This window comes from Ovis canadensis, chromosome 20 (assembly GCF_042477335.2).
Source record: "Ovis canadensis isolate MfBH-ARS-UI-01 breed Bighorn chromosome 20, ARS-UI_OviCan_v2, whole genome shotgun sequence".
NCBI lineage: Eukaryota > Metazoa > Chordata > Mammalia > Artiodactyla > Bovidae > Ovis > Ovis canadensis.
The window spans coordinates 53,485,323-53,497,833 of NC_091264.1; positions in this window are offsets into that span (position 1 = coordinate 53,485,323).

Here is a 12,511-nt window from a genome sequence, read left to right on the forward strand (position 1 = left end):
GGTATGATCTCTTCATGACTGCCTAGTAATTCAACACAGAAACATCCCACAAGTTACACGGTAATTCTGCTACTATTAGATTTTTAAAATACTTGTTTGCATTTCAAATAATCTCACAATGAGTGGATAGAGAAGAAAAAGACAAAAAAAGAAAGAGACAAGTTCATTTATTTAAAATATAAATACATATAAATGTATATCATATATAATTACATATTATGCAATATATAGTATGTATATAAGGTAATCATACATATGATCATATCATTATTATGTTATCATTATAATATATATACAATATTTTTGTGCTTTTGCCTATATAAGGAAATTGGAAAAATAAGTTAGACTTCAAATCACTGATTTCTAAAAATGTCTACATCTTATGGAAACACTTTGTTCAGTTTCCAAATGTCTGCCTTTGAGGCAATCACGAGTCTCATAGAAATTTGGCAGTATCATTTGTCAAAAAATTTAAGGAACTATAGTTCACTTTTACAGAGTTAACCTCTTTTTTACTGTAGTATAATTGGCATACAATATTGCATTAGGTTCTGGTGTACAACACAACTATTCAACACTTGCAGACATTTCAAAATGATCATCACAAGGTCTATCACTACACAAAGTTACAGACATTTCTTCTCGTGATGAAAGCAACTTTCAGATTTGCAAGGTAAAGAATTTGCCTGCAATGTAAAAGACCCAGGTTCAGTCCCTGGGTCAGGAAGATCCCCTGGAGGGGGAAATGGCAACCCACTCCAGTACTCTTGCCTGGAGAATTCCATGGACAGAGGAGCCTAGCAGGCTATATAGTCCATGGGGTTGCAAAGAGTCAGATACAACTGAGCAACTAACACAACTCTATACATTATCAACTATAGTCACCACGCTATACATTAGATCCTCATAACTTACTTATTTTATAATTGGAAGTTTTTACCTTTTTTCCCCTTTAGTTATTTCTCCCACTTCCCAGTGACCCCCCCCCCCCCACTTCTGGCAATCACCAATTCATTTCCTGATACATAAGTTTTGTTTTATTTGTTCTTTTTCTTTAATTAAATCTTGCCATTTGTGACACAACAGACAGACTATGAAGGCATCTTAGATCTACTATTTTTCTATACCTCAGTAATTTTTGCTTTTGTCTTTGCTTGTTCTTTCTTTACAGTTTTTTTTTTCCTAACTTTTCCAGCTGAAAATTTAGTTCCTTTATTTTCACTCTTCCACTCTGGCACACAAAAGTGTTTAGTTCTATGAAGTTTCTTCTAACTGCTTTAAACATATCCCATAAGTTTTAGTATCCTCTAAATGTAATAATCATTACGTCTTAAATGTTCTCTATTTTCTGTTTGCATTTTTCATTTCACGCACGAGTTTAAGAGAAGGCCTTATAATTCCCAGCTTTAATTTTGGTCACTTTGTCTCTTCTCTTGTGAACTTGCCTGCACTGAGAGGTGATGAGAATTGGGACACTGCATGCTTTCCAGAAGGTCATGGGGCAGGAGCAGAAGTTAATTGTTGTGCTGAAATTTGGTGTATAGTTTACTATTTATGCGTGATTTAAAGTTGATGGTGTTATTTTCCTTCTGGCTAGGTTTTGTGGATTGTATTTGTTCTTATTGATCCATATAGTTTGGGGAGAGTGTGTGGAGAAATTCAAAGTCAGTAATAGCCATTTTCCCAAGCTACCTGGAAATCTCTGCCTTTGTTTTTAACTGAAAAGTTCTGTCCCTTTGATCCAAAATTTTAGTATTTAACATTTAACTGGAAAAGACCCTGATGCTGGGGAAGATTGAAGGCGGGAGGAGAAGGGGACGGCAGAGGATGAGATGGTTGGATGGCATCACCAAGTCGATGGACATGAGTTTGAGCAACTCCAGGAGCTGGTGATGGACAGGGAAGCCTAGCGTGCTGCAGTCCATGGGGTCACAAAGAGTGGGACACAACTGAGCGAGTGAACTGAACTGAACTGACTGATGTGAGTATCTTCCAAGTTTATTGTTTCTCCCATCACTTTTCCTTTCCTTAGATACCAAATGTAATCTCCAACATTAAAGCTATCCTAGACTCAAAGAACTCATAAATTACCCAGTTCAGCCTAAACCTACAGCAGAAATCTCTTCTATAACTGATCCGAAAACCATACAAACAAACAAACCTGAAAATGACTATTCAGATGCTGTTTTATTATTTTCAAGACAACACAGCCAATATTTAGAAACTTATATATATTTGGTATTTTGACTTGAAATAAGTGAAAAAATATACTCCTGGGAATGAATGAGCAGAAGCCCATTGGCCTCATTTCAACTTATAGTATGGATACCCAGGCATACTTGTGTATGCCAGAGAATAAAAGATAGTATAGAATAAACACAAATGCTCTTTCCTGAAGATATGAAGGGAGGGAAAAAAGCACCATTTTATATTACAACAGAAATATACATTACAAAATAGACTGTAATATCTGGATAGTTTTTAAGTGAAATGTGAGTTCTCAAAGAAATTTGACAAGTATCATTAAGCATACTTCAGTGGGAAATCTGAGAAGCAATTCTCATCTAGGGTAACAGAAAAAAAATCATTTGTCTTGTATATAAGGATTGTACATATGGCTTCCAGTGTTTTAATGCCTCCTAAAAATTTCCCGTTCACAATCAGCATTCTTATTTTCCCTAGTTGTTCTCTGTAGGACATAGTTTTCACTGACTTGACTATTCCAGTCTCACTTTTTTGCCTAGTCTCTATTTGAAATAAAATAAAATTCTTAGAATAGTTATGACACTCCAGATATACCAGATAGTCTTACATTATCTGAACCTTATTTAGGCTTTTATAAGTGCAGTCTAACACTTAATTACAATTGTTTTTAATTCTTGAATCTCATCTTTGGTTCTGATTGCATTTGGAAATCCTAGGCATTTTTGATAGGCATTATTCTGTGTAAGGAAATCCAACCAGTCCATCCTAAAGGAGATCAGTCCTGGGTGTTCATTGGAAGGACTGATGTTGAAGTTGAAACTCCAATACTTTGGCCATCTGATGCGAAGAGCTGACTCATTTGAAAAGACCCTGACGCTGGGAAAGATTGAGGGCAGGAAGAAAAGGGGATGACAGAGGATGAGATGGCTGGATGGCATCACCGACTCAGTGGACATGGGTTTGGGGAAACTCCAGGAGTTGGTGATGGACAGGGAGGCCTAGTGTGCTGTGGTTCATGGGGCTGCAAAGAGTTGGACACGACTGAGCAACTGAACTGAACTGATTCTGTGTGTAAGTGTGTAAATATATCTACAATATTTTATATAGATACATACATACCTAAAAATGCTGATATAACTAATTTCTTAAATATCAAATTTTATATTTATCCATTTATATTTTACCCTGTCAATTTCAACCCCTTTTCCTGACCATTGAGATAATTTTGATTCTTAAACCCAAAATCCAAGGGCACAAAATGGGAGTGGAGATGAGGGTAGTTAGGAAAATAGTACTTCCATTTTTTTGAGTATCAGGCCTAAGATTACCCAGTGTAGTTACAAAAACACAAAAATATTTCTTTAAACTAGCATTATGGATTTCACCTACAATGCAAGTAGGCTTACCACAGGTTAGAAAAACATGTTTTTTAAGTATTGATTTAACTGCCTGACTTTGAAAATATGATGAATAGGACATACATAGATAGGAGCCCAGTGGCATGCAGATTTCTCTCCAGTTAGACATCAATCTCTACAGCAAACAATATATTCAGTTGCTGGGAGATTTCTGAGATGACCTCGCTTGATTACTCTCCATCTCCACTTATCTATCTAATCTATAAGACTATTACAAAATGCATTGCTTAGATGGTATTTCTTTTTTGATTTGGTAGATTCCAATGGGTGCTCATTAACTAAGATATGACCTATTCACACTACTTCCTTCTGGAGAGAGAAGGAAAGAAAGAAAAAAGAGAGGGGAGGAGGGAGGAAGGAAATTATAATGGTGGTACTAGGATATGTAATGCTTTTGAAGTGTAGGGCTGGAGAAGACTCTTGAGAGTCCCTTTGACTGCAAGGAGATCCAACCAGTCAATCCTAAAGGAAATCAGTCCTGAATATTCATTGGAAGGACTAATGCTGAAGCTGAAGCTCCAATATTTTGGCCTCCTGATGCAAAGAACTGACTCCTCAGAAAAGACCCTGATGCTGGGAAAGGTTGAAGGCAGGAGGAGAAGGGAACGACGGATGATGAGATGGTTGGATGGCATCACCAACTCAATGGACATGAGTTTGAGCACGCTCCAGAGTTGGTGATGGACAGGGAAGCCTGGCATGCTGCAGTCCTTGGGGTCGCAAAGAGTCAGACACAACTGAGTGACTGAACTGAACTGAGGATATGTGAAAGTCACAAAACTAATAATTATGCCTTGAGTCAGTGTTCTCAATATTTAGACAGAAACCAATATTGGCTCAGTAACAGCACCTTTGATTGCTGACTACTGCCTAAGACATCCCTTGAGATATATGTGTCATTTTATGACATTAAAGTGAAACCCTTCCTTAACACTGAATTGTGGAAAGAATTCTCATTAGTTGAGTACATAGATACATGCATTGATTACCACCTCTCCCAAATCCAGCTAAAATGACAGAAATAGGATTTTTTTTTTTCAAGTTAAAAATCCTCACGGACAAAGAAAATGGGAAGGAGACATCAGCAAATTAGAAACAACAACTGTTTTTCACAAGATAGAAAAAGGATACAGGAATGATGTTGACTTAAACCTATGGACCCCAAAAGGGTAGTATCAGTGAGAAGCAAATTGCTTCATTGTCAAAGAAATTTTAAAAGGTTCAGAAATTAGAAAATCAGGTATTACATAGCAGCGGGTTTAAGTCTGGAGGTAAGAAAAGGGAAACTGAGTTTATAAACGTGCATAAGAAGTTAAACCTTCAGGTTCCCTCTTCTGCCTCACACTTCAAGGAAGCTACCTGTTTCCCATTCTTATAGGGTAATAAGTGTCTCTTTCCCAAAGAAATTGAACCAGAAATGCCACAGCTTGAAAATGTCAGGGACAACTAAAAGCAAGGATAAGGTGCTAGAGGGGAAAAAATAGAGATTAAGTCTATTGACTGAGAAGGTGACACGAACCTTACAATCCCTTCCTCTATCCACTTGCCAAAATGTCTGTAGACTGAATAATAACCCCCTGGGCATTGGAGTTGACAACCTTCCAAAATATTCCAAATAATCCCTGTCTCCTGGCACTCATACTCCGTGTAACAGCCTTACCTTGTATGTGGGTTGGACCTAGTGAGTCACTTCCAATAAATAAAATATGGCAAAAGTAATGGGAAGTTTAATTTATAAAAGACGGTGATTCTCTTCTTGCTGGCCCATTCTTGTCTTATTGGCCTGCTTACTTTAATGAAGTAATTCATCATGTGGAGAGAAGCAAGTGGCAAGAAACAGGGCAGCCAACAAACAGCAAAGAACTAAGGTGTTCAGTCCAGCAACCTATGAGGGGCTGAATCTTAAAAAATGGTTACTTGGCTCAGTTGGTTAGAGTGTGGTGCCAATAGCACCAGGGTCACAGGCTCAATCCCCACATGGGCCCCTATAAGAATCTTTACAACAACCTTGTCGTTAAGCCTGGAACCAGATCCTTCCCCAGCTGTGTCTAGAGTTCTAGCTAATACCTTGTTTGCAGTCTGTGAGAGTTCCTGAAACAGAGGAGACAGGAAGCCATGCCCAGATTCCTGACCATACAGAGACTGTGGTATAACCGGTGTGGCTTCAAGCCACTATGTTTGGGGATCCTCTTCTATGGAGAAATAGATAAGTGATCCAGGTATTTTTTAGAACAACTCTCTACCAAAAATTCGAGTGATCAAGAGAAAAGACCTACAGAAATGGACATATGATGGACTCTCAAGCAGAAAAAAAAATAACACTGACCAACTTACAGTGAAGTCCATGAGCTAATAAAGTCTGTACCCTGATAAAGATCTACCACACTGCTCTGTCATAAGAACAGGTAGCAAGAGTCACCAGAAGTTGAGAGAAATCTCTGACATGGAAGGCAAGCTAAAGCAAATATACAAAAAGAAAGAAACTTCAAGAAAACAGAGACAATTCAGAAGACTGGCAAGAAGTTAAGCTCCGAACAAACTAAAATGACTATCCTCTGGAAGATTAAGAAAGATGCTACATCTATGAAACGAGAAGAGAATTCTAGAAGAAGAAAATAAGGGTCAAGAGGAAGAAGAGAATAGAGAAGGAGGAAGAAGGGGAAAGGGAAGAAGAAGAAAAGGGGGAAGGAGAAGACAGGGAGGCAGAAAGAGAAAAAGACAAACAAAAAAATAACTACTGTAACATAATTCCATAGGACTGAAAATATAATTGAGGAAAACTTTCAAACTGTAAAACAAAAGGGAAAGGAATGTGTAATGTGAGATAGAAGGATAAAAAAAAAAAAAAGACAATCCACAAAGTCTAGTATCTGACTAATGTGCTTAATCGCTCAGGTGTGTTCGACTCTTTGCAACTCCGTGGACTGTAGTCTGCCAGGCTCCTCCATCCATGGAATTTTCCAGGCAGGTATACTGGAGTGGGTCATCATGCTCTCTTCCAGGAGATCTTCCCCACCCAGGGATTGAACCCAGGTCTCTGGCATTACAGGCAGATCCTCTACTGTCTGAGTCACCAGGGAGGCCCATCTGACTAATAGGCATTTCAAAAAAAAAATTTTTTTAAGGAGGGATTAATTAAAACTAATAATAATTAAGCTTTCTCAGACTGAAAACATGCTTCTCCATTTAGACAAAGTCCCCTGAGAGCTCAGGAAAGTGATTAAAATATATATATATATAGTAAAGTATATAATCATGAAATTTCAGGACAACAGAGATAAAAAGAAAAACTTCATGGCTTCCTGAGAGAATAGACATAAATCATCTGCAAAGAATATTGAATAAAGACAGCCGTGGAATGTTCAAAATAACATTAGGAGCCAAAATACAAGGGAATAATGACTTCAAATTTCTGTGGGAAACAAATTTTCAACCAGAATTCAATACCTAGACAATCAACTGACTGTGAGAGCAGAATAAACTGATATGCAAGGTCTAAAAACGTTGTAAACAAAATGCCTTTTACGTAAAGCTATTGAAATTCGTGTGACAGCTAAATGAGGGAATAAATCAACAGAGGGGAGAAGACCCAGGAAAAAGGAAATTCAGTATGGGAAAAGGGATAAGATAGACTCTAGAATAAAGCAGAAAGAAGTGCCAAGACCATCACTGTATAGTAAATCTAAAAGGGTTACTGCCTCGTCTGGAGCAGGTAGATTATGAGCTCCAAAACAGAAAAAATAGAATCTAACAGTTCACCTGATAATTGTATTGAGCAGCTGCTGAAGATATGAGAAAAAGTTGTTGGATGTATGAGAAGAATTAGAACTAGTTTCATGCAGATTAAGCTGACAAGAAACTATTTTTAAACGCAAGGAAAGAAGTTTTAAAAGAAAAAACCTTGACCATAAAATACTGCTGGACTCGGCAGTGAACAATATTTCAGGAAATATTATGCTATTTCATAATTGTAAAATGTACACTCAAAATATTTTAATCAAAATTTGAAATATAATTGTATTAAAAAGAAGGTATAGGAAATACAGTGAGGAACACACGTGTAAGGAGAGAAATCCTCACATACCATAAAAGGAATTTGATAAAAATACTACTAAAAGTGATAAAGAAATGACAGCATCACACATACTAAGTTGCTTCAGTCGTGTCCAACTCTGTGCGACCACGTGGACTGCAGCCCGCCAGGCTCCTCTGTCCATGGGATTCTCCAGGCAAGAATACCAGAGGGGGTTGCCATACCCTCCTCCAGGGACCTTCCTGACCCAGGGATTGAACCCATGTTTCTTACATCTAATCTGCGTTGGCAAGCGGGTTCTTTATCACTAGTGCCATCTGGGAAGCCCAAAACGTCAGAATTTGGCAACACAGGAATACTATTTATAATGCAGAATGAGATACTCCACAAGACACATAAAATAACAGAAAATACTTTTCTATGAGAAGTAAGATAAATGGAGGAAAATACTAGTGTTCTTTGTTACAAGCCTTTTCATTTGTCTTTAGCAATATGTATATATTACCTTAATTTAAAAGAGCTTTAAAAAAAAACAGAAGAGAATCACATAAATCTGTTTTTCTCAAAGGATGTTCCAAATCCCCAGTTAAATGAAAAAGCCATGATGCACCTTAATGTATGTGGTAAATTTTTTCATTTTCACAAAATCAAAAACAAATAAATATAGTTTATACATGCATAAGTGAAAGGGTACAGACAATATTGAAAAATATACTCATGTTCATTCTGATGCATTTGAGAGGAGCAGAACTGAATTGGAGGAGAAAGGAGATTATTAATTTCCATGCAAACCTTTAATCTTTAACTTGTTATAAACATTAAAGTTGAAAAGTCAATCATTTGGATTCTAAACCAGATAATTTTTATATTACAATAAAGGATATTTAGTGGGGAAATTGGTGAAATTTGAACAAATTCTGTAGATTGAAGTACTACATCAGGGTTAATTTCCTGATTTTTATAATTATACCATTATTGTATCAGAGAATGTTCTTGCTTTAGGAAATATTTAGGGGTAAAAGGAGCTTTACATCAGCAACTTATTCTCGATGAATTCAAATAATGTACATATAAAATAAAAAGAGAAATCAATACAGAAAAAAAGAGAGAGAAATAAAGTAGATGCGATAACATTTAGGAGAATCTAGATGAAAAGTTTAAGGGAATTTCTTGTACCATTTTTGCAATGTTTTTGTACATCTAAAGTTGTTTTAAAATAAAAAGTTTTTTCAAAAGTCTAACCATGTACAAAAAAGACTCTTAGGCTACTCCCAAAAATATATACTTGAGATTAGGACAAAAAAATATATTTTTTCATAGTGTTATTAGCAAGGTTCCACCATCAGATATTCATTATAGAAATCAGTTAGGAGCCAAGAGATATTATAGCTGTGTTCTTCCTAAGACAGAAGGAAGTTAAAATGACAAATAAGACTCACCACCCTGGAGTGGTTTAAAGAAAATGCACTGTAATTGTTTTAGAAAGAGTTATTTGGAAAGAGAAGTATTTTTTGCTCTGCCTCTCATATTGCATCTATATCAGACAAGTTGATCTTATTAAAGATAATTGAAATGGGATTTTAAAGCATACTTTTTTAGGTGCTTCAAGAACCCTGAATAAATTGCAATGGAGTGAGTTCCCCCAGACACATACTTGGAGAAATTTGTTTCTTAAACTTTATGGAAGGCATTTTGAACTAGGTCAGAGTTTTGTGTTGGTTAACATTTTCTAATATTCTACTCTTCTTTAATGACAGCCACTGATTTCTAGGCTAAATTTAATGATGGACAAGCACATTTTACTGAGTGGTAAGCTCTATTCAATTGCTCCTCAGAGCTACCCACCAAAAACCGAAGACCTTATATTAAAAAAAATTTTAGACAGTCACCGTTAGGCATATGCTCTCTCTTTTACAACCTGCTTCTCTGGGAGTCACTTTATTCACATATGCAATAAATACAATGTGTGGGAAGTGCAATTACTTAGCTGGGTAATTTAGGAAAGTCAATCTGTTTCTCTGGATGTCACTTTTCCTCGTGATTAAAAAGAAGAGCATTAGATTAATAACTTCAAGTTCCTTTCCAGCTCTAAGAATGTTGTTGTTGTTCAGTGAGGAAGTTGTGTCCAACTCTTTGCAAGCTCTAAGAACACAAGCTCTAAGAATACTTGTATCAGAATTCTCCAGGGAAAGAGAAACATCAGGATAGGAGGGGGAGAGAAAGAGAGAAATCACTTTTAAGAAATGAAGATGATCATGGAGGGGACAGTCAAAAATCCACAGAGTAGGTTGGCAGGATAGAGACCCAGAAAAGCACCGTAGTCTGAGTCCAACGGCAATCTGCTGTCAGATCCCTTCTCCAATGGAAGGTGTCAGTCTTAGTTCTATAAAGGCCTTCAACTGACTGCATGAGTGAGTGAAGTCGCTCAGTCGTGTCCGACTCTTTGGACCCTGTGGACTATAACCCACTAGACTCCCCCAGCCATGAGATTTTCCAGGCAAGAATACTGGAGTGGGTTGCCATTTTCTTCTCCAGGGGATCATTCTGACCCACAGATCGAACTCAGGTCTTCTGCATTGCAGACAGACTCTCTACTGTCTGAGGCACCAGGGAATCCCTGACTGCACGAGGCCCACTCATGTGATGGAGGGTAATCTGCCTCACTTGAAAAGATTTAAGTGTTAATCTCATCCAAAAACACCATGACAGAAACAACTGAAACAATGTGTGACCAAATATTTGGGCATGATGACCCAGTAAAGTTACATATAAAATTAATCATCATGATACTTTGTTATAGAGACAATTATGTTAAAATTTTTTTAATTAAAAAAAATAAAGATAATAAAAAAATAATAATAATTTTAAAAAAAAAACAGTGTGAGAAAGACTGTTTTATTTTTATTACAGAAAGGCCTGAGGAACTCCACCACAATTGGGAAAGCATCATAGTTTTTGAACAACTGAGATGTTCTTTATCAGTGGGCTCCCCTGGTGACACAGATGGTAAAGAATCCCCCGGCAATGCAGGAGACCCAGGTTCCATCCCTGGGTCGGGAAGATCTCCTGGAGAAGGGCATGGTAACACACTCCAGTATTCTTGCCTAAAGAATCCCATAGGTAAGAGGAGCCTGGCGGGTTACAGTCCATGGGGTCACAAAAAGTTGGACATGACTGAGCAACTAACACTTCCACAGTTGAGCCATGGCATGGAATGGAATTAACTCTCAAACAGCATTTTCAGCTACCAACAGGACATGTGATACAATTTCAAAATACAGTGACTTACACAAAAGATACTGAATCGTACTGTTGAATCCACCTCATATTTACTAAGGATGGTTCCAGCCTGAGTCCCAAAATGTAGATCTGGAAAGGATTCAGAAGCCTGTCCCCTGCATCTTTTCTTTACGGAATTATATCTAGAGGCTTCCTTAGTAAGATTCCAACCCAGCATTTCAGTGTTGTAATGACATACTTGGAGTACTCCCATCTCAATAAAATTATTTATCTCAGAAATAAAAATGCATTAACTAGTAATCACATTGTCACTTATTTAAAAATAAACATATAGTTTTGAAATAAAAGAGCAATAGCAATGTTATATTAATACTACCAAAGAAAAATACAAATCTCTTTTATTTGTCCTTTGACTATTTTTCTTCCATGGATTCTAAGGCCTTGGGATGTGGAACCAACCACAAACAAGCAACAATCAGGCCTTCACTAGTATTCCCTAATTATTTCAAAATAACTCTGACCAAATTCCACTTAAACCACTGTAGAGACCAGTGAGAAAATGTAAGTGAAATAAAAGCTGTAAGTTGAGAATGTAGCACCCTCTGGTCTATATGATGTTTCTTCATCCTTATTCACATATGAACCTGAGGACTTTTGTTATAAAGGCAAGAAAGAACCCATGTGGTGGTCTGCTTGCATCAAGATTAACTTTCTTGTTATTAAAATGAATGAAGAATGACCTTCAGAAGTGACCTTTCAGTTTGCTGGTAAGTCCTCAGAGGAGCTTGAATGAAGACACTGGAGGTAAGTGTTAAGCTTCCATCCCACATGTTACTTAGAGGGGCTGACTCTAGCTGTTGGACATATAGTGGAAGTTTAAGGAAGGAAAAACCTGGCGAGTCCTCCCCAGTAGCCAACACGCCTATATGCCTACTACTCCCCAGACTGAGTGAAAACAAGTCACTCTTGTACGTTTGACTTTCCTCATTGAGTGCTATGGTAAATTCGTGGGTACCTTCCAAAAGTGTAGCTGTTCAATGATCAGGTTCTTTCCAGGGGACTTTAGCATGAGAAGGCACAGCCTAGATGCTCTATTTTTTTTGCTAAGCCTCTCCTCTCCACAGACCAGATATGATGACAAACTGATGTCAGGTTCAACAATGTGGCCATTTGCAACACATATCAAGTCATCAAGCTGTACATTTTGGACTAATATGTCAATTTTATCTCAATAAGACTGGGGGTGGGGGAAACAGTGTGGCATCCATGTTCCCACACATTAAGAACAATTGTTTGCCTGTAGTTTCCAGGGCAAAAGAGATCATTATGGTCACTGTGGCCAACACAAAAGAAGAACGGTTTAGAAGACATGGAAAAGTTCTTCAGATGGACAAACGTATACAAGAAGTGAGTGTACCTGTAAGCAAATGCGAGTGAACAGGAAGAAAGTTGGTGCCACCCCATTCCTTTCATGAGGTGTTAACTGGAAAAAGGAAATAGAATGAGTCCTCACCTTATGCCTCTGGTATAAGGAAAGAGTGCCAAATGAGTACTGGTCAAGGGCCCAGGTCAAGAAAGTTCCTTGCAGTAGCTCTAACCATAGCTGTTCCAAGCA